The 20,861-nt window shown below is 39.3% G+C and overlaps 1 long non-coding RNA gene across 1 annotated transcript in view; it reads left to right on the forward strand.

Annotated features, from left to right (window-relative positions):
• Positions 1–20,861, forward strand: part of LOC128250819 (uncharacterized) — a 482,529-nt gene that overhangs the window by 119,189 nt on the left and 342,479 nt on the right. Inside the window, exon 2 of the long non-coding RNA XR_008266801.2 lies at positions 8,290–8,365. This is a non-coding gene — a long non-coding RNA (uncharacterized LOC128250819). The remainder of the gene's footprint in view (positions 1–8,289; positions 8,366–20,861) is intronic.

A 20,861-nucleotide genomic window follows, 5' to 3' on the forward strand; every position in this document is an offset into this window, starting at 1 on the left:
CTGTGTTCCCGTGTTTGAACTGTTTTTTTTTTTCTGTCTTCAATCTATCTTTTATTTGGAACTGTGTGTATTTTTTTTTTTTTGTTTTTTTTTTTGTTTTCGTTTTCGGTCTTCTTATTGAACTTTTATTCAACTCTCATTTGTGAACTGTTATAAACAAACATGGAGAAAAAAAGTAACAATAATGAAGCCACCTTCTTGGAGTGGGAGGTTGCCTCACCCAGGCGGTGGTCGGAAGAAATGGAAAAGAGGACAGTGGCCTTGCGGATCTATTGTAGGTCACGCAATGCCATTGCCCTCTTCAAAAGAGAAAAAATAGAGCAGGAACTTGCAGGCTGTTTGCAAAGTAGAAGGTACTTCATAACTAGGGGGAGTCAAATATGCAACGGTGTGGTTGCTGTTTGACTCCCCTGAAGAGGCTGCTATTGTGGCTAGCCAGCCCCTGCAGGGGGAGGAAATTTTGTTCTTCCCCTCTTACTGCGGGAAAAAAGTTGTTAGAGCCTGGGTATATGGACTGCCCCCAGGTACCAAGGCCGGATGGATTGCTGATGCCATCCAGCAGGACTTGGGGGATAATGGGCCCAGGCTCTTAAGTGTAAACTTGACTGCTACGGTGAACTGGGAGGGGGTTAAAGCCAATTTAACCCTATGTACCCCAGTAGCCGCAGCAGAAATGATCTTCCCTGATTTCCTGAAAGTGTCTGGCTTTAGGTGCCCGGTGATGTTGGAGGGACGCCCTCATAAATGCCACCTATGTCTGAGGCCTGGACACATAAGGAAAAACTGCCCTCGGGGCCGAGATAAGGCTCCGGTGCAGGATAAAGAAAGTGCGCCCGTTGTCCCCCCCCCCCCATTGGAGGGGGAGATAGTGAAAGTCGTGAGGTGGAAGCCTCCACGAATAGAAAAAGAAAGGTAAGCAACGGCAGTTGCTCACCAGTTAAAGAGCAGTCTGCGAGTGAAGAGAAGGGCCCTCCGGGTGTGCCGGTGGAGGCCCCACACCCCACAGACGATAAAAGGAAAAGAAACGGGAGACGGACGGCGGACGCCATTGTGCCGCCAGTCGAACCCGAGGCCCCTCCTGTGGGTAGTGAACCACCGGAGCGGGAGGCTCTGCCAGTGGAAATTGTGCCACTGGCAGAGCAGGCCGTGGTCCCTCCCGCTGACGAGGAAGCAGAGATTATCCTGTTACCTCAAGGGTTATCCTGTTACCTCAGCTTTATCTAGATAATTGTTTGGATCGTCAACGGTACGACTCGACCGCTATAGACGATCCAAATTGGCCTCCGCAGAGGTCTTATATGTCAGGGAAGGAAAAAATGTTGAAAGGATATGTGACAGGAAGCACTTCATCATCATAAAGTCGGGCCAGCCATTGCGGGTTGTCCTGCAGGCAGCAGCAATCTTGCTTGGGGGCCCGGATGTGGAGGACCATAGGACTTGATTTAATTTGATTTTGTTGATGATTTTTATTGAACAAGGTTTTCGAGAGGTTGTCGGTCGGCGGGCGCCGGTGCCTCTCCCATTTTTTTTACTCATCTTTTTGTATTCATTTCATTCATTAATGTCTGTGTCCAGCTCACAACTTCTTTGTTTGTTTGTCTTTGTTTGTCCCCTCTATGTAATGCCTTTATGGCAAAATTTATGAAATAAAGAAGCTTGCTTCATAACCACATGGTTCCAGGTTCAATCTCACTGCGTGGCACCTTGGGTAATGTCTCATACTAAAACCTCGGGCCGAACAAAGCCTTGAGTGGATTTCGTAGGTAGAAACTGAAAGAAGCTTGTGTGCGTGTGTTTGTGCTTGTGTTTGTCTCCACCACCGCTTGGCAACCGGTGTTGGTGTGTTTACGTCCCCGTAACTTAGCGGTTCGGCAAAAATCACCGATGGAATAAATACCAGGCTTAACAAAAGAAAAATTACTGTGGTCGATTCATTCAATTCTTCAAGGCGGTGCCCCAGTATGTCCACCGTCTCATAACTGAAACAAATAAAAGATAAAAATATAAAAAAATAGAAGATGCATAATAAGACGATTGCATGCATCTGCTCATTTTTAAGAGACTCAAGTGGAGAACACGTGGAAAGTGTTTCACAAATCTTCACAGACCCTCTGCTCGGTTGGATTTTGAAGATGTGAGTGGGTTAACTTTGTTCTTTCTTATTGAAGTTCAGCATTCCGAGACTTTTATGCAAATCTATTGTCACAAACATGCGCAAGTGCACCTATGGCAATGGGTACAAATGAAGATGTATAGCTTGGATACAGGAGCTGTAAGCTCCTTCGTCAGATGTTCTACCATGTAAGAATGTATGTGTGTGTGTTTACACACACACACACACACACACACACACACACACACACACACACACACACACACACATATACAGAGAAAGAGAATGAGAGAGAGATACACACGCATACGCACATGTATGTACATACACGTACATATGCAGACATACATACATACAAACATACATACGTACACAGACACACGCACGTATATATACATTTACACGCATATACATATAAACAGGCAGACCGACAGACAGACAGATCGCTAGATAGATAGATAGATAGATAGAGTATATTTGATAGTGAATATATGTAAGTTGGGGGTCACAGAGTACAGTTAAACAGACGGACGTCGTCTAAGTGTCAGGTTTTTTGTTATCTGTTCGTGGGATGGGGAGATGATGGGGAGGCGAATGAGTTTATTTTGAAGAGTTTTCGTTCTTGGAATTGTATGATAGGGGAGCAATTCCTTGTATTGATTTTTATTTTAATATTCTCATCTGTTGTTGCTGTTGCTCTTATTTTTCTTGTTCTCATTCTTCATATTCATCTCCTTGTCTTCTTCTTCCTCCTCCATCATCACCATTTTCTTCTTCTTCGTCATCATCTAATTTTTCTTCTCATTCTTTATACTTCTCCTCCTCCTGCACCTCCTCCTCTTCCTCCTTGTCCTCCCTCCTCATTCTTATTCAGCTCGTCCTCCTCCCCCTCCCTCTCTCCCTTCTCCCCCTTCTCTTTCTTCAACAATTTCTTAAGCTAACCATTACCGCAGTATTTCAGTTAATAGGACACTGGCGATGTAAAGAGACGAGGTAAGCTACCTTACAGATAATGTAGCAACGGGTTAACTAGAATATTTGACAAGAATTGCAACCAGATATCACCTATCATTCTTGAAAGCGATATACTCATCTACATAGGCACACACACACACACACACACATACGTACGTCCAGCCGCGCGCACATACACATACGCATCCATATTTATGTATGTATACATGTGTATGCGTATATACACATATATATGTATATGCGTGTATACATATATATGTATGTATGTATACGTACGTAAGTATATATATATATATATATATATATATATGAGAGAGAGAGAGAGAGAGAGAGAGAGACACACACAAATATATGCAGATAGAGGATCTTTGTGATTTGACGGGCAACACTTGTTTTCTTAACGAAACACTTTCAAACTTGGGACACTGGTAGAATGTGTCATACAAAACAACTTTTTCTCTTAGCCTTCTTAACAAAAAATTATATATCGCAAGTTATTTCATGTTAAAGTTGTCGTATTTCTGTAATTTCAACCAATCACTGACGTCTATTCAGCTGAATACAGTTACTGCTGTTCGGTGTCAAGTGTGTTATTCCCTGTTTAATTATATCATTATTCCCTAGTAAGGGTTTAAGGTTCTATGGTTAGGGTTTGGGTTTTAGGGTTAGGGTTTTAGGGTTAGGGTTGGGGTTAGGGTTAGGGTTAGAGTTATGGTTATGAGTTATAGGGTTAGAGTTAAGGTTATGGCAAAAATAATCATAACCCTAACCGTAATCCTAAAACTAACCCTAACTCTAAAACCCGAACCCTAATCCTAAAACCCTAAAGCTAAAACCAGTACAAACGCACGAACGATGTCATAAATAACAGTGACAAACGAAAAATATACCGCTGATAGTTGTTGTTGACAAACAACGGGACTAATTTTATTCAAGGGAAAAAAATCTCGTAACACCGTTGTTTATATTCCACGGCGTAATTGTTTTCACCTCAATAGACGTCAGTGATTGGTTGAAATTACCGAAATACGACAATTTTTTTACATGAAATAATTTCGAATACAAAATTTTTTATCTGTTCTATAACACAAAATATACAAGTATTCGAAGTTTGAAAGTGTTTCGGTACCAAAAACACTACAAAAAAAATGTTGCCCGTCAAATCACAAAGATCCCATATAGATAGATTAGATAGATAGATATATGCATACATACATATATGTATACATACATATATAAACCCGCATGCTCATACACTCAGTGACATCGACGCATACATAAGGGTACATACAGAGATACGTCGACATAAATATGTAAAAGAAAGTAGTATACAATAAAAACACTCTCTCTCCTTTCTCTCTCTTTCTCTCTTTCTTTCTTTTTCTTTCTAGGCAATGAAGACTAGGAGCAGAGATTAGTGCAGGACTTGATGGAAAGAGACATGGGTGACGAGAGCAGCTCTGAGGAGCAGCGGACACTGCAATAACCGTAGGAGAGAGAGAGAGAGAGAGATACATACATACAGACAGACAGGGAGAGTGGGTTGGGGAATCAGACAAACAGAAAGTGAGAGAAGAGAAAGAATGGGGAAGACAGCATTTTTGTGGGCATGAGGTTGGAGTTCTGAACGACGTAATGCAAAAGGTGGCCCTTTTTTATGGCGTTGAGGATGTCTCTGAGGTGGTTAGAGACAGAACCTTCGCGGGTTGGTGTTATTATTTTATGCATACGTGTGCGCGGGTGGATGCATGTGCATGTTTACCTCCAGTGTCAAAAAGTTATTGTCACAAAAAATACCATCACCAAAACAGGTACGTTGTGTGAAACTCCCAGCGGATCTTTTTGGTTTGACGGGCAACATTTTTCATTAATGTTTTATGTCGTGTTTTTGGTACCGAAACACTTTCAAACTTCGTATACTTGTATATTTTGTATTATAGAACAGATAAAAAATTTTGTATTCGAAGTTATTTCATGTAAAAAATTGTCGTATTTCGGTAATTTCAACCAATCACTGACGTCTATTGAGGTGAAAACAATTAATGCCGTGGAATGTAGACAACGGTGTCATGGGATCTTTTCCCTTGAATAAAATTAGTGCCGTTGTTTGTTTGTCAACAACAACTACCCATGTTACTCTTATTTATGACATCGTTCGTGCGTTTGTACTGGTTTTAGCTTTAGGGTTTTAGGGTTAGGGTTCCAGTTTTAGAGTTAGGGTTAGTTTTAGGATTACGGTTAGGGTTATGATTATTTTTGCCATAACCTCACTCATAACCATAACCCTAAAACTCATAACCATAACTCTGACCCTAACTCTAAAACCCTAACCCTAAAACCCTAAACACTTACTAGGGAATAATGATATATAATTAAACAGGGAATAACACTCTTGACACCGGTAAAAATTATTGTTTATAAAAAGAGCAGTAACTGTATTCAGCTGAATAGACGTCAGTGATTGGTTGAAATTACAGAAATACGACAACTTTAACATGAAATAACTTATTAAGAACTAATTTTTGTTAAGAAGGCTAAGAGAAAAAGATGTTTTATATGACACATTCTACCAGTATCCCAAGTTTGAAAGTGTTTCGTTAAGAAAACAAATGTTGCCCGTCAAACCAAAAAGATCCCTGCCAGCGTCTAAACAACCACGCCCCGTTGTCTCAGTTCTACCCTAGAATGCTGCCTGAAGTGATATTAAACATCCGTGTTTTTTGTTGTAATAAGGCTTACCGATGTCACTGGTACTGTGGAGATTACACTGTGTAACCAAATTTTATTTCTTTTTTTTTTTTTTGTATTTGGTCAGTAAGTGCCATTTCCTATTTGCTTCTATGTAGAAATCAAACGAAATGACTACTACTCCCTTCAAACTTTGTTTTGTTTTTTTAACTGGACATCAATGTTTTGAAGCTGGCCTATTTTCCATTACATTTCAGACAGATTCAGCGCTCATTTGCTGAAGCAGAAATATCGTTATAGCAAATATTCTGCTTAACCACTTGAGCATGTCTCTTAGTAGCTGGCAATATATGCATCTCTAATCATGAGCAGGAATAGTGGGGGGAGCATCATAGCCATATGTTGAGAGATTTGGTGGGGGGTTGAATAAATGTAAGAAAAGCAAAGATTGAAGGGAGTATTAACCATTTTTCATACTTCCTGGGAGTAAGCAAATAGGAAATAACAGTTGCTACCCAAGGACAAAAATCGTATTATATAGTGTTATTATATAGTGTTATCCTTGCAAGAGTTTCACTTGCATGCAAGTTTATGTTTAGGCTTGAGATGGGATCGCAGTTGAGCTTTTCTTGATACGTAAGTAAATGTGTCTCTTTTAGCACTGATGGCGTGACCCCCATTTGAAGATGTTTTCGAGGGCTCTGGTTTATGGGTCAGTGCAGATTTAGCTGAGGTGTTTAGGTTGCGTAGTAAAGTTGAGGAAAAACGGAGTAGTATCATCTGTGTATGACAGCATTGCTGAAAGGTGATGGCATGTAGGTTCACCAGCGCTAGCTCCACCACCAGCACCACCACCCGCCATCAGCGCCGGCACGTCCACCACCACCACCACCACCATCACCACCATCACCACCGCCATCACCACCGGCACCAACACCATCACCACCATAACCACCACTACCGCCGCCGCCACCACCACCACTCACGCTCGCCAACACGAAACAGTACCTTTAAACCTCTCTTGTGTTGTACCCTCACACACTCTCCACTCTTTCCTTTCTTTTTCCTCATCTTCCCACCATGTTGTGACTTCGTGTCTCAAACTTTACATTTTTTCACATAGTCTCCTTACTCTCACACCTTCCCCTACAATTTCATTTACTTCCTTCCTTTCTCGTACTCTTACCCTCTCTTTTTCTCTCTCTCTCTCTCTCTTGTACACACACACACACACGCACACGTACACAACAAAAAGTCTCTCACATGCATGTGTATATATGCATACACATGCATAAATATACGGATAAATGTAGATAGAATGACAGACAGACAGATAGATAGATAGACAGATATATGGATGGATGGATAGATAGATAGAAAGTGAGAGTTAGACAAACATAGACATGGAGAGAAAGATAGAGAGAGAGAGAGAGAGAGAGACAGACACAGACACAGACAGAGAGATGGGCGAGATGGAAAGAGATGGAAAGAGATACACAAGAATACAAGCATATACATAAACATTCACTTCGTACCAGTCACTCTTTATCTCTTCGCACACTTGGACACACAGACGCACGCATATACACGCAGCTGCATACGTGCATATAGTTACATAGATATGCACATATGTACATGGTGATAGTGACTGAAATCTCCACCTTCATCAATCCATTTTCCGTTGAACCGATACGAGGACCTTTACGTGCTCGCTCGACATGCTAGAAATACCAGCCAAATGATGATTATAATCATCATCAGAGGAGGAACATATCGGCTTTAGTCATTGCTGCGGTTGGTGGCGTTGCTGCTGATGGCACCAATAGTGGTAATGTATGTATTTTCAGATACAGAATGTGTGCCCTTTCACTGTTATCACAATACACCGACGTTTTTCTGAATTTAATATTTCTACTCTGAAAATGTCCACATCCATGTCCGAACTTCTATTAAAAAGATCAACGAAGGCCGAAATCACGTGATTTGGTAGTCTTGGTGCCATGGGTGGCGGGGATTTGTCTCCCCGCTAACGATATAAACAAGAGTACATTTTGTATCAAAAGCCAATATGAGAGTTTCTTTATAGTTTGTTATAACAGAACAAACACGTTTAAATGGAGATAAATATTACTTCTCCGTTATCAATACTGCTTCTGTCGTCAATATATATTTTTTAACAAGTTCACTGGCTAATCGCGACACCAGTGCCTATTCTGGAACTGTTTTTCTATATACTGTTGGCAGGAAATTGAGTCGCTGCTACCTCTAGCGGTCGAGTTTCCATCATTGACATGACCAAAGAAGGTCGAAACCACGTGATTTATCTCCCCCTAGCGATATAAACAAGAATGCATTTTGCCCCCAAAGCCAATATGAGTGTTTCTCTCATTGTATCTACAGCAGTATAGTCTGTTCTAATAGAACATCCATGTTTAAATACTACTTCTAGTGTAACATACTTCCTTCCATTGTATCCTTAAAATAAATAACAAATGATGTATTATTTCATTTAGATCGAAAGTACGAACAATTCAACATGTCTGATTAACAAAGTTCTGTTGGCGGTTGTTTAATCACATTTTCGGCAAGGTAAGATTGAAATATTTATCGTTGTACGTGTTATTGTCACTTGCAGTTATATCAAATCTTTTCTCACTCTGATAGCTTTTTAATGGATGAACAATGGTTCTCTGAGTTACCTATTTGAAGTTATGTAGACAAAGTCGTGAAATGCTAAGCGTCTTTTATCAATTCTCTGCCTACATATCCGTTTCTATGTGCTAACAAAAGAAAGAATACTTGACGGCAGTATTCCATTGCGGAGTTTCTTCGTTCGAAACTTGATGAATTCCTGTCACTAATATTTTCTTGATCTTTCAGACAAAAAAAGTTCTGTGTATGAGCATGAGTGATGCACATTTATATAGATACATCAGTCTTGGTCTTGCACACACTGAAGTTGTTGTCTGTCAACGTTTTCTGCCTTTTATGCTGTACGTACTTGGTGGCGATCTCTTTTTTCTTGAATTTCATGGGGTTAGTCATCAAAGTGGGATGGCATAAACTTGTCGGTACCTCATGCCAAGCTTTTGACATGATCAATCCTTTCTATGGTACGTATTTTTCGTGCTAAGTACCCATGTATTAACTTCTCGATGAACTGACCCATTTTTTTTTATTTTGTTCTCCTGAAAAATAAATTTTACCAATGCTCTTTGGAGAGAGATCTGTATCTTATTTCATACCTCTCCTCATTAGCTACCCTAATTATGTTATTGATTTCATGGTCGCAAACTTGGGCGGGCAAGGTAGTTACAGGTCTCTTTCATCTGTTATAGATGTTTCAGTGTTGCAACGCATGCCTTTTATGACAACAATCCAGATTTAAGACTACGACCACCATCCTTGCGTGGGAAGTATAGCCTGTCTACATCTCCATTGATGTTGAAGTATCCTGCAATACTGAGCAGCTTGCGAGTTGGAACATCTGTCTCATTAAGTTTTTCTTGACAGAGTTAAAGCCGGTTGTAAACAAAGCGACAAGACTTTTTGAGCTAAAAGAGTACTCGGTGTTTGTAAATATGTGGTTGAGTTGGTAAGTTGATTGATCTGTTGATACATTCACCCAAGTGTGTACATCTATACACATAAGAATTTCAGATACAGAATTTTTGGAATGTCTTACAGATCTTCTCATGCATGTATGTATGTATGTATGTATGTATGTATGTATGTATGTCTCTTCTATTTTTTAATCATTATAAATCTTTCACTGAAGAGTGAGCCGGTTTCCAACAAAGATACAAGGCTCCATCTTTGGGATGTAGTTAACAGACGTTCACATTTGGAACTTGAGAAAAATCTTGCATATTTTTACTGTTCCACTCACAGATTGCACTTTTAATGTTCGAATTAGTCGGTCGATTTCTCTTTCTGAAAATCCCAGTTTAATCAGATTCTCCTTTAAGCATTTACTAACGAAACCTAGAGCTCTAATTATTATTGGTATGAATATGAATTCATAGTCTGGATATAGAAGTTGGAGGTTTCGAAACAGTTGTCCATAGATATTTATATCTGCAGGGCAGCTGACCTCTATGATGGTACATACCTTTGCCTCTCAGTCCCAAACGACAATATCAGGCCTGTTATGTTCACATTTCATAGAAGTTTTGATGAGAATATTCCACCAGTATTCCTTGAGTTGGTGTTTATGAATGTATTCCATAACAGGGGGGGTTTCTAAGTTTATTTCAGAGCAGTCTTTTCTAAGGATGGCATTGTAAATTGTTTTGGGAGGTAGTACCGTGACGACATTTTAGGACAGCTGCTAATCACATGCGTAATGTCTTCCACAGAAACATGACATAACCTATACACGCGGTTGCACCTCGGGATTACAAGAGCGTCACTGTATTTCTTGTTCACCAGGTACTTTGTGGTAATTTCCTGCTCCTGGATTGCAAACACATAGCCTTCAAAGTGTGATGTGATGTCGTATGTATGTATGGATAAATGTATGTATGTGCATATACACATGCATACACATACGTATATGTACATACATATGCATAAGTATATATGTGTGTGTCTATCTATCTATTATATCTATCTGTTTGTCTGTCTGTCTGTCTATCTATCTACATATATATATATACACACACACGCACGCACGCGCGCGCGCATACAAACTCACACACATATATACACATATGTATATTGCTATTAGAGGCGGAAGAAATATTAGTCCAGAATAGCATTCTATATATCTTACTTAACGTTGATATACTGTAAGAAAGCCAGAACACTGTGGTCTTCGTCCATGAGAAAGCAACTTCTATGAGCGTAGAGTGCTAAAAAGCGCAGAAAGACCAGTAGCAGCGGCGGTGGATTTGCTAAATCCATCATTTTTGCGTATTTGTGCGTCATCGGTATCATGTATCAAATGCATGCTTAGAACAAATTTCGTTTCTACTGATACAGAAAAACAATTATTAACAAATCATTAGTGTCGCAATTAGCTTGCGAGTTAGAATAAAAATCGTTATTAGCGAGGAAAGCAGTACTGGTTCAAAATAGCATCCTGTCTATTGTACTTAACATGGCTATATTAAGTGAGATATGCAGAATGCTATTTGGAACTAGTACAGCTTCCGTCGCTAATAAGGAATTTTTGCTTAGAAGACAGATTTTGCAACCCTGGTGATTTGTTAATCACTGATTTTCTATATCAGTAGAGGCAAAACATGCCTAAGTATGTGTTTGATAGAGGATATCTTCTACTGATGATGTGTAAGGACACAGAAATCTGCTACGGGACACTTTTCATCTGCTGCTGATATATTCTGTATTTTTAGCACCATACATCTATACGAGAAACTTTCTCAGAGCGAATACTGCAGTTTTGTGACTTTCAAACGTTAAGACATGCATACATACATAGGTACGTACGTGCATACATGCATACAAGCATAAATATATAATTATACACACAAACACATACACACAGACACACACACACACACACACACACACACACACACACGTGAACACACAGGCACATACACAGCCACACACATATGCATATATATATATATTTTATATATATTTTATCTATAAAGCTCAATTTAATTTCAATTTTTTATAAATTGATTTTAATTGAGTTTTTACCTGTAATTTTGGATTTTGTCCCTAATATTATTATATATATATGCATGTGTATATATTGTGTGGAGGTGTATGTGCGGAAGTATACACACGCGCATGTATCTACACACGCGCACGGATTCTCACACACACACACACACACACACACACACACACACACACACACACACACTCACACACTCACACTCACACACACACACACACACACACACTCTCACTCTCTCCCCCCCCCCCCACACACACACACATACACATGGAAGTAATATGCTTGTGGAAGTGACTACAGTGGAGGGTGGAAAATGTTGACAGCTCCAAATGATGAATAGGTATGTGTGCTTTGTGTATCATGTGACAAGTAGTACACTAAGCGTACTATGATACTGGTGAATCAGCTGATTGACACCATCAGCTGGCACTGGCACTGGCACTGGGGCGGCACGTGTTTTGGGGATGTTGTGTTGTGTATGTCCATGTAGATTGTGTGTCTATATATAGGTACATATAAGTATATCCCACCCATACTCACACGCACACACACATACATTTCAAGTGGTCTTGGGTCCAGGCCCGATGCGTGGCAGTTAAAGCAAGTGTCTTCTACTATAGCCCCATGCTGACCAAAGTTTTGTGAGTAGATTTGGTAGAAGAAAACTGAAAGAAGCCCACAATATATACATGCATACACATATGTATACACACACACACATATATATATATATACATATATATATACATATATATATATATGTACTTAAATAATAAGGGTGATAAATTGGATATTAATTTAAATAACACCAATTTAAAACCAGTGGCCTAGCATAAAGAAAATTCTGAAAATTCAGAAAAGTTATATTACATACGTGAGAAGGGATGACCATTAAATGGACACCCTTTACGCTAGAAATCGACCATCAACGGTCAAATCACAAAAGAAAAGAATGTTCTCCGGGGAAATTCAGCGCACACCAGAACATGATCTGGTGTGCGCTGAATTTCCCTGGAGAACATTCTTTTCTTTTGTGATTTGACCGTTGATGGTCGATTTCTAGCGTAAAGGATGTCCACTTACTGGTCATCCCTTCTCACATGCATATATATATGCATGTGTGTGTGTGCATATATATATATGTGCACACATATGTATGTATATATATATATATATATATATATATATATATATATACTCTTAGACAAGTATCAGTGTGTGCGCGTGCGAGTGTGTACGTGATCTGAAGGAATTTTTCAATGTGGTGGTCTCTGACTAAACATTAATGAACTGACAGTTCTTGTCGGAGCCGGATCTAAGTTCACTTATATTCCAAAATGGCACAGCTGTGGGTCGAGTTTCGTGTTCTTCATACCTTTTATTTGTTTTTATACAAAAAATATAAAAATAAGCCAGTTTTAACTGGGGTTAATGTGTATCTATCTATCTACGTATCTTTCTATTTGTGTGTGTGTGTGTGTGTGTGTGTGTGTGTGTGTGTGTGTGTGTGTGTGTGTGTGTGTGTGTGCGCGTGCGTGTATATATATATATATATATATAATTTAATTTAATTTATATAAGGGCATTTAAATTAAATTAAGTTATAAATTAAAATATATATATATATTTATGGAAAAAAGTTTTTTTCCTTATTAGGTTTTTCACGCCAACTACTTGATAAATTCTTATAAAGTTTTTATCCTAATATTATATATATACTCTTTACTCTTTTACTTGTTTCAGTCATTTGACTGCGACCATGCTGGAGCACCGCCTTTAGTCGACCAAATCGACCCCAGGATTTATTCTTTGTAAGCTTATTCTAGCGGTCTCTTTTGCCGAACCGCTAAGTTACGGGGACGTAAACACACCAGCATCGGTTGTCAAGTGATGTTGGGGGGGGGGGAAACAAACACTGACACACAAACACATATATATATATACGACAGGCTTCTTTCAGTTTCCGTCTACCAAATCCACTCACAAGGCTTTGGTCGGCCCGAGGCTATAGTAGAAGACACTTGCACAAGGTGCTACGCAGTGGGACTGAACCCGGAACTCTGTGGTTGGTAAGCAAGCTACTTACCACACAGCCACTCCTGCGCCTGTATATATATATATATATGCATATATATATATATATATATATATATATATATACACACGCATACATACATACACACACATACACCCCCCTCACATATATATATTTATATAAGGTCCTGCTAAGGAAGCACCCAACTCGATTTCTGGATTATCAACACTGTCAGATTTCAGACTAATACCGAAATTTAACAAGTGTAGAAAATTCTGCCTTGTGTGAGTGCGGCGAAGAGTAAACTATAATCCAAATAACAAGAAGACAAAGAGAGGATGTTCAGCTTCCAGAATGTCGCTCATGTATTGATGGGTGTTACTTTTAACATCTGAAGACACAAAAACGAGGGGAGACCTTCCAGTGGCCGACACAGCCGCCCAAACTATAATTGACTGTGGATTTTGACGTCGATTTATGAGTCTACCCTCGATGGATCCAGATACACTCCGAAGTCAGTCATTCTGGTTATTTACTGTCTGTTCGATGTCAGATTTCTTTTTATTAGTGAACACCAGGTTGGGCAGCGTGTCATCAGCAATCTTACGCAGAGTAAGACGACTTCTCTCCAGTCTCAAGGCCTTATAAACTTGCCTGAGCGCATGGCGACGGATCCTCTTGTAGGGATGGGTCTTGAGACCCTCCTTCATCGATGTTTGACTTACTCTTCCTGTGGCAACCAATTTTTGACGGAATGACGAGGATTTCGCCGTATCTTTTCTCTGGTACTTTTGATAAGCTGAGGGGTCTGCAGACTTCTTTTTCGGCTACGTTCAGGTCGATCAAGCGGTGAAACCAATCTTTTGAAATTTCTCGACAGTTTTCCAGAGTGTTGGGCTAATTTTAAGCTTTTTTGCTATAGCTGTATTATTTTCGCCTCCTTTGTGGAGGGTTATGATTGTTTTTCAGTATATAGCAGTTATCTAATTCATAAATCTGATGAATCGGTCGGATATCCCAAATGGTGATACCAGAACTCTTACTATAAATGCATCATATGATATCGTTTTGTAAGAGGAAACTTCAGATTGATATATTTTTAAAAAATGAACTAGATGTAGAACTCATAAATCACTATCGCTGTTGACAGCATATTTATAAGATAACGTTTTTTGTCGATGCCAAGGTATTAGCAGCTTTCTGTGTGTGTAGAGAAAGCATGGATACTTTTTTTCCGTTCAGAAAACAGTTTTAACCAAATTTCATCCTTATGTCAGCTGAAAAAACGATTAAAAAAAAAAATCTTTTTCTCAGTATTGTTAATAATGTATTCAAGTTTTGGCACAAGGCCAGCAATTTCGGGAGAAAGATAGGTCAATTAGATCGACCCCAGTGCTCAGACGGTACTTATTTTATCTACCCCGAAATGATGAAAGGCAAAGTACACCTCGGAGGAATTTTGCAGCAAAAGTTGAGGACATTCTAGTCTTTTCTTTTTATCGCTTAGTAAGGAGGAAGGGCAACGCACATGATCCGGGGCAAATTCTGCAAGGCATTCCGTCCGATGCTTTAGCAATTTTGCCAGTTCATCACACAAGACTGGTGCTTATTTACCGACCGTGTAAAGGTGGCAGGCAAAGTTGGACTCTATGTGATTTGAACTCAAATCGCAAGAAGCCGGAATAAATATTCTTTTCTACTCTAGGCACAAGGGAAATTTTTGGGGAGGGGACCAGTCGATTAGATCGACCCCAGTACGCAACTGGTACTTAATTTAGACAGACGAAATACTGCTAAGCATTTCGCCCGGCGTGCTAATGTTTTGGCCAGCTCGCCGCCTTAAAGCCGGAATAAATATTGCAAGACTCGACACTCAAACGACTGCTAGCTAATTCGCCGACTGCTAGCAATGCATCTTATTTCATAGGGACAACTGTGAAGCTGTTAAATACAGGCAAATATTGATAGTGCAATACTTTCTGTCACATGTTTTATTCAGACTCTTTGTGATAATGTTCATTTATATCGTTCATGCTATGTGTTATCAACAATAGCAGATAAATACAGAAAATTGAAGTATCTTTGAACAAAACCGAAACTCCATTAGACTGAGAATTTAGCAAGAACATATGTAAATTTATAGTCATGACATGTTTTTTACTCCGGTATTATAGTTGAAGATATACGTGTATGTAGTGAATGAATGGATGGATGAATGAATGAAATAAATGAATGAATGGATGAATGAACGGAGAGAATTATTAAACGATGCAGGCGACGAAATGAATGAATGAACACAGCAGACGACAAAATACCTGATTGAACGCAACAGATGACAAAATGACTGACTGAACGCAGCAGACGACAAAATGAATGACTGTGAACACGACAACAAAATGAATGAATGAAAATAACTAAATACCGATAGAAAACGTAGCACAACGCCGCGTTATGATACAATTCATTATAGTTATCCCACGGTTTGAAATTGCAAAGAAAGAAAACAAAATGTTTTACTTCTTACTCTTATTCTTGTTTTCGCCGTCTTCATAATTTTGTGTCATGGATGAATTCACCGCACCCTTTTTCTATTGGTTCGTACGACTTCCTTGCTATTGTATCATAAAGGGAAGGGTTTCAACTTCTACTCGGATCGAGAAATCCGTTTCAATCGATCAGTCATCACAGTGACGCCAAACGTCTGTCAATTTTTGTTGTCAATTTTTGTTGCCGCCGCTGCTACCGCAGCTGTTGTTCTTGTTGAGATTGTTGTTCGTTTTTTCCCTTCTGTGATTGATGTTTTTGCGTATTCATTTCTTTTATTTTTTTATTTATTTTCTCTTTCTTTCCTTCTTTCCTTCTTTCATTCTCTCTTTCTTTCTTTCTTTCTTTCAGTTTGTTTCTTTTGTAATTTACCATTCACTTTGTTTCTTCGTAATTTAGCGTTCAATTTCAGTTTTTCATTTTTGCTAATTTTTCGCATTGCATGCCTGTTCCACAATATTTATCTCATTCGCTGCAAGAATACTTTTGTTGTCTTTTCCTTCATGTTGTGCTGCTTGATTCCATCTACCTCAAGTATTCCCAGGTATTTGTAGCTGGATTCTGGTTGAATTGCCTTTATCATTTCACCACTTGGTATCCATATGCTTTCTGTCCTGGCAAGCTTTCCTCGTCTCATCACCATCGTAGCACATTTTGAGAGTCCAAACTCCATCATGATATCATTGCAGAAAATCCGCAAAGACTGGACTAGGCTGTCCAGTTCTGCCTCAATTTTTGTGAATAGCTTCAGGTCGTCCATGAATAGTAAGTAGTTTCGTTTTCCCTTACCTCTTCCCAGATCATACCCCAACTTTGTTTTCTGTAGTATTTCACTCAAGAGGATCATTCCCTGCACGAATATCAGTGGGGACATTATTATTATCATTGAATGAGAGAACAGCGCATGCCAGTTATTTTGACTCTTATTTCTAGCAATATTGGTGCTTAGTAGCACCCTCCGACACTTTAGTGAGAGCTCTGCTTATATATATATATATATATATATATATATATATATACATATATATACATATATATATATAATGTAAATGTCGAACAATGAGAATGAGTGCTCAACACGCATTGGTGGATAATTTTTTTTTTGTTTGCGTATTAAGGCAAGCATTGGTTTCATGTTAAGAAAAATATCTTAATATCTTAACAATTTTTCAAGCTGATTACATGGAGGGATGGTGTATATATATATATATATATATATATATTTCCTTATTTGTGAAGTAGTGCCGATTTTAAAATTATGTAAATAATAATGATAATATTTTACAAGCTTAAAGCTTATAAGTGATTACCGTGCATTGACTAAGGTAAATAGTGTAATATTGGGGCTATAGGCCCACGACTTAAAAAGTCACATGCCTTGTTTTCGTAGTTGAAAATGGCCTCAGAAATAGTCAGATGTCCTCCACGATACTAGTAGTAGCAGTAGTCTCAATAATGCAAATACGCTCCAAAATATTTTCAAAGGGAAACACAACAGAATTTTTTGAGAAGCTAGCAAAGAAAGAAATCACTCAAACAAACCATCAGTCTTAAACAAAGTTGTATAAATAAAAATAGGAAAAAGAATAACCCTGGAAACATTAATTTGACAGGTAAAAACAGCAATACGAAAAGCAATAACACCTTCCTGGTTTTTTTTTTTGCAAATATTTTAGTTGAAAAGGAGCGTTTTGACTTAAGTAAACGCTAGGAAAAGGGAAAAGGAATGAACAGGGTACGTCACAAAAGACATATCTCCTTGCCCGACGAATTTATTCAGGAGAGAAGAAAATGACATACCACTGTGTAAAAAATGGTGGGAGTTTCCAAATGCTTTGATATATGTCAGGAAGTATGCTTAGTCGACTGAGGTAAGGCACGTGGAGGTCTATCTGGTTATTGAAAATGTGAATCAGGCGGGAACTTAGGTAGAGCATGTGAACCACACACCTTAGTTTTAGGAATATAAGGATTACCGTAAGATATATTAATTAATCCTTTCTACTAAAGGCATAAGGCCTGAAATTTCTGGGGAGGGGACCAGTCGATTACATCAACCCCAGTGTTTCACTGGTACTTAATTTATCGGCCCCGAAAGGATGAAAGGCAAAGTCGAATTCGGCGAAATTTGGACTCAAAACGTAGCGGCAGACGAAATACGCTAAGCATTTTACCCGGTGTGCTAACGATTCTGCCAGCTCGCCACCTTAGGGTATATTAATAATGGTTTAAAATTTTGCCACAAGGGCAGCAATCTTGGGGGAGGGGATGAGTCTATTACATCGACCCCAGTGTTCAATTGGTACTTACTTTATCGACCCCGAAATGATGAAAGGCAAAGTGGACCTTGGCGGAATTTGAACTTAGAACGTAACAACGGGCGAAATATCTGTAAGCATTTCGCCCGGCGTGCTAACGATTCTTATTTCTTTATTGCCCACAAGGGGCTGAACATAGAGGGGGCAAACAAGAACACGCAAAAAATTAAGTCGATTACATCGACCCCAGTGCGTAACTGATACTTAATTCATCGACCCCGAAAGGATGAAAGGCAAAGTCGACCTCGGCGGAATTTGAACTCAGAACGTAACAGACGAAATACCGCTAAGCATTTCACCCGGCGTGCTAACGTTTCTGTCAGCTCGTCGCCTTAGGGTATATTAATAATGTCATCGGAGCTTGATTAATCATCACTTTTGAGTAATAGTGCGGATGTGTTGAACGAGAATTGAACCGAAATGGCATGTGGTTTGCAGCGGGGTGGGATCTGCATGAACCTCCGAATACTGATGATACTCAATAACTAAAAGAATATACTGGAGCAGAGCTGCAGATCACAGAAGGACCTGAGTTGACGCCAGCCACACTAGTGGCATAGAGTAAAGGGCCGGTAGCTGCTTGTGTGGTAGTTAAGGTTATATAAGGGCCTTCTGCTAAGAAGAAGAGAAAAGCAGTAGAAAAGAGTAAGTGACAAGCAGCAGCAGGAACAGCAACACTGACTGCACCAGCAGACCACCAAAATGAAACCTTGGCTGCTGCTACAGATATTTCTGGAACACCATCGGTCAGCAGCTTCGAGGACAGAGTTGAACTGAAGGAAATCAACTCATCCTCAGCCACCCGCACCACTAAGGGGCACAACAGAAGATAAGGGTCAAGGAGGTACTCGCCGCTTAAACAAGAGGGAATTTTGTGCTCTGTATACTGGGTGCAAGTGTGAAGGGATGCAAAATTCTGTCCCGTTTAAAATGCCTTTTCATTAAGACAGTGATACCAAAATTACTGTTAACCCAGGCACTAAGAACTTTTGCCACACCACCGGCAGCAGGATGACCGATAAGCTGAAGGATCATCCTATTTAGCAAAGATTTACCAGAGATTATTTACAAATGTACCATCCTATGACCTTGTGGTAGTGCAGAGAAGGCCAGACAGTCTGGGGAAACTGTCGGACACAATAAGAATATAAAAAGAAGGGCAAGGAAAGATAGAAACTAGATAAAATTTTAGCAAAGGGCTGAACGTTTCTCATGAAGAGGCAAGAGACACTTACACGGAACTTTTGAACTTTAAGATACTCCAAATCACCTGTGACCGAATAAAATACACCGCTGTTTCAAGAGGTGATAGGGAAAGAGTACCAGGTGCTCCTAGATGCTAAATGTTGTTGAAGATCCTATCAACAGATGAGGGTTCACTGCCTGTAGTAGATGGTTTCCAACCTTTTCTAAGTCCTGCGACTCTAGTGAATACTTGATTAATTTTCGCTCCCTTCACAAAAGTGATAACACATTTAAAAATGAAAAATGTCAGTTTTGCAATGACAAACTAATTTTTGTTTTTTACTCGAACCATATACAAACGGCGAATGAATAAATTGAACTAAAACAAACTCCTTTTAACTCAGATGTAAATGTAAATTTAGTAATTAGAAAAAGAAACCTTAAACACAATAGTGACCATAAAAAGTCAAACTTATATACAGAGAATATGATAAAGTTGTTAGTGTGCTTAACAGAGAAAGATTATTTTTAATAGGTATTGATTTCATTTTGAAAAGTATTTTAAATAAATTATATACTGGAAGGCGGTGAACTGGCGGAATTCGTTAGCGGGGCCGGGCAAAATGCTCAGCGGCATTTCGTCCGTCTTTCCCTTCTGTGTTTAAATTCCGCAGAGGTCGACTTTTCCTTTCACTTTTACAGAGGTCGATAAAATAAGTATCAATTGAGTATTGATGAAATCGACTTATCCCCATCTCCCGAAATTGCTGGCCTTGTGCCAAAATCTAGAACCTATAGAATATATACTTGTACATCTCCTGAAGTGCCGTCTCGCATCCCCTTGTCTAGAAAATATAGAAGCCCTTCACGTCTCAGCTCAGGCTGAAGATGCTCACGAGCAAAGTCAGAAAATATAATTTCCAGGAGGTATTTAGAGAAGAGGGTGGTGAGAGATGGAGGTGGGGTGGGGCCACGATCCTGCCTTGGTGGCGGCTTCTCAGTCTTGTGTGGGTGGGTGAAGGAGTTGCTTATATTTGTATTTGTTTTATGTGCTAAATGTTTAACCTGTCTTGATATATTGTATTCTGTTTCCTGAGGTGTGTGTAGCTTTTGTGATATGGGAAAGTAGGATGGTGTATTGTTTGTATAGAAATGAAATCACTCAACCGCGACGTCGATTTTTTTTCTGTAAATTTTGGACTGTTACCAAAGGAAAAGAAATTATCATAATTATCGTTGTTACTCATCATCATCATCATCGTCGTCGTCGTCATCGCTACTGTCGTCGCCATAGCCTAACAACCACCGCTTTCCATCACCGCTACCATCACCACCATAAGCACTACCACC

The sequence above is a fragment of the Octopus bimaculoides genome, chromosome 24 (genome assembly GCF_046866305.1).
Source record: "Octopus bimaculoides isolate indiv1 chromosome 24, ASM4686630v1, whole genome shotgun sequence".
Taxonomy (NCBI): Eukaryota; Metazoa; Mollusca; class Cephalopoda; order Octopoda; family Octopodidae; genus Octopus; species Octopus bimaculoides.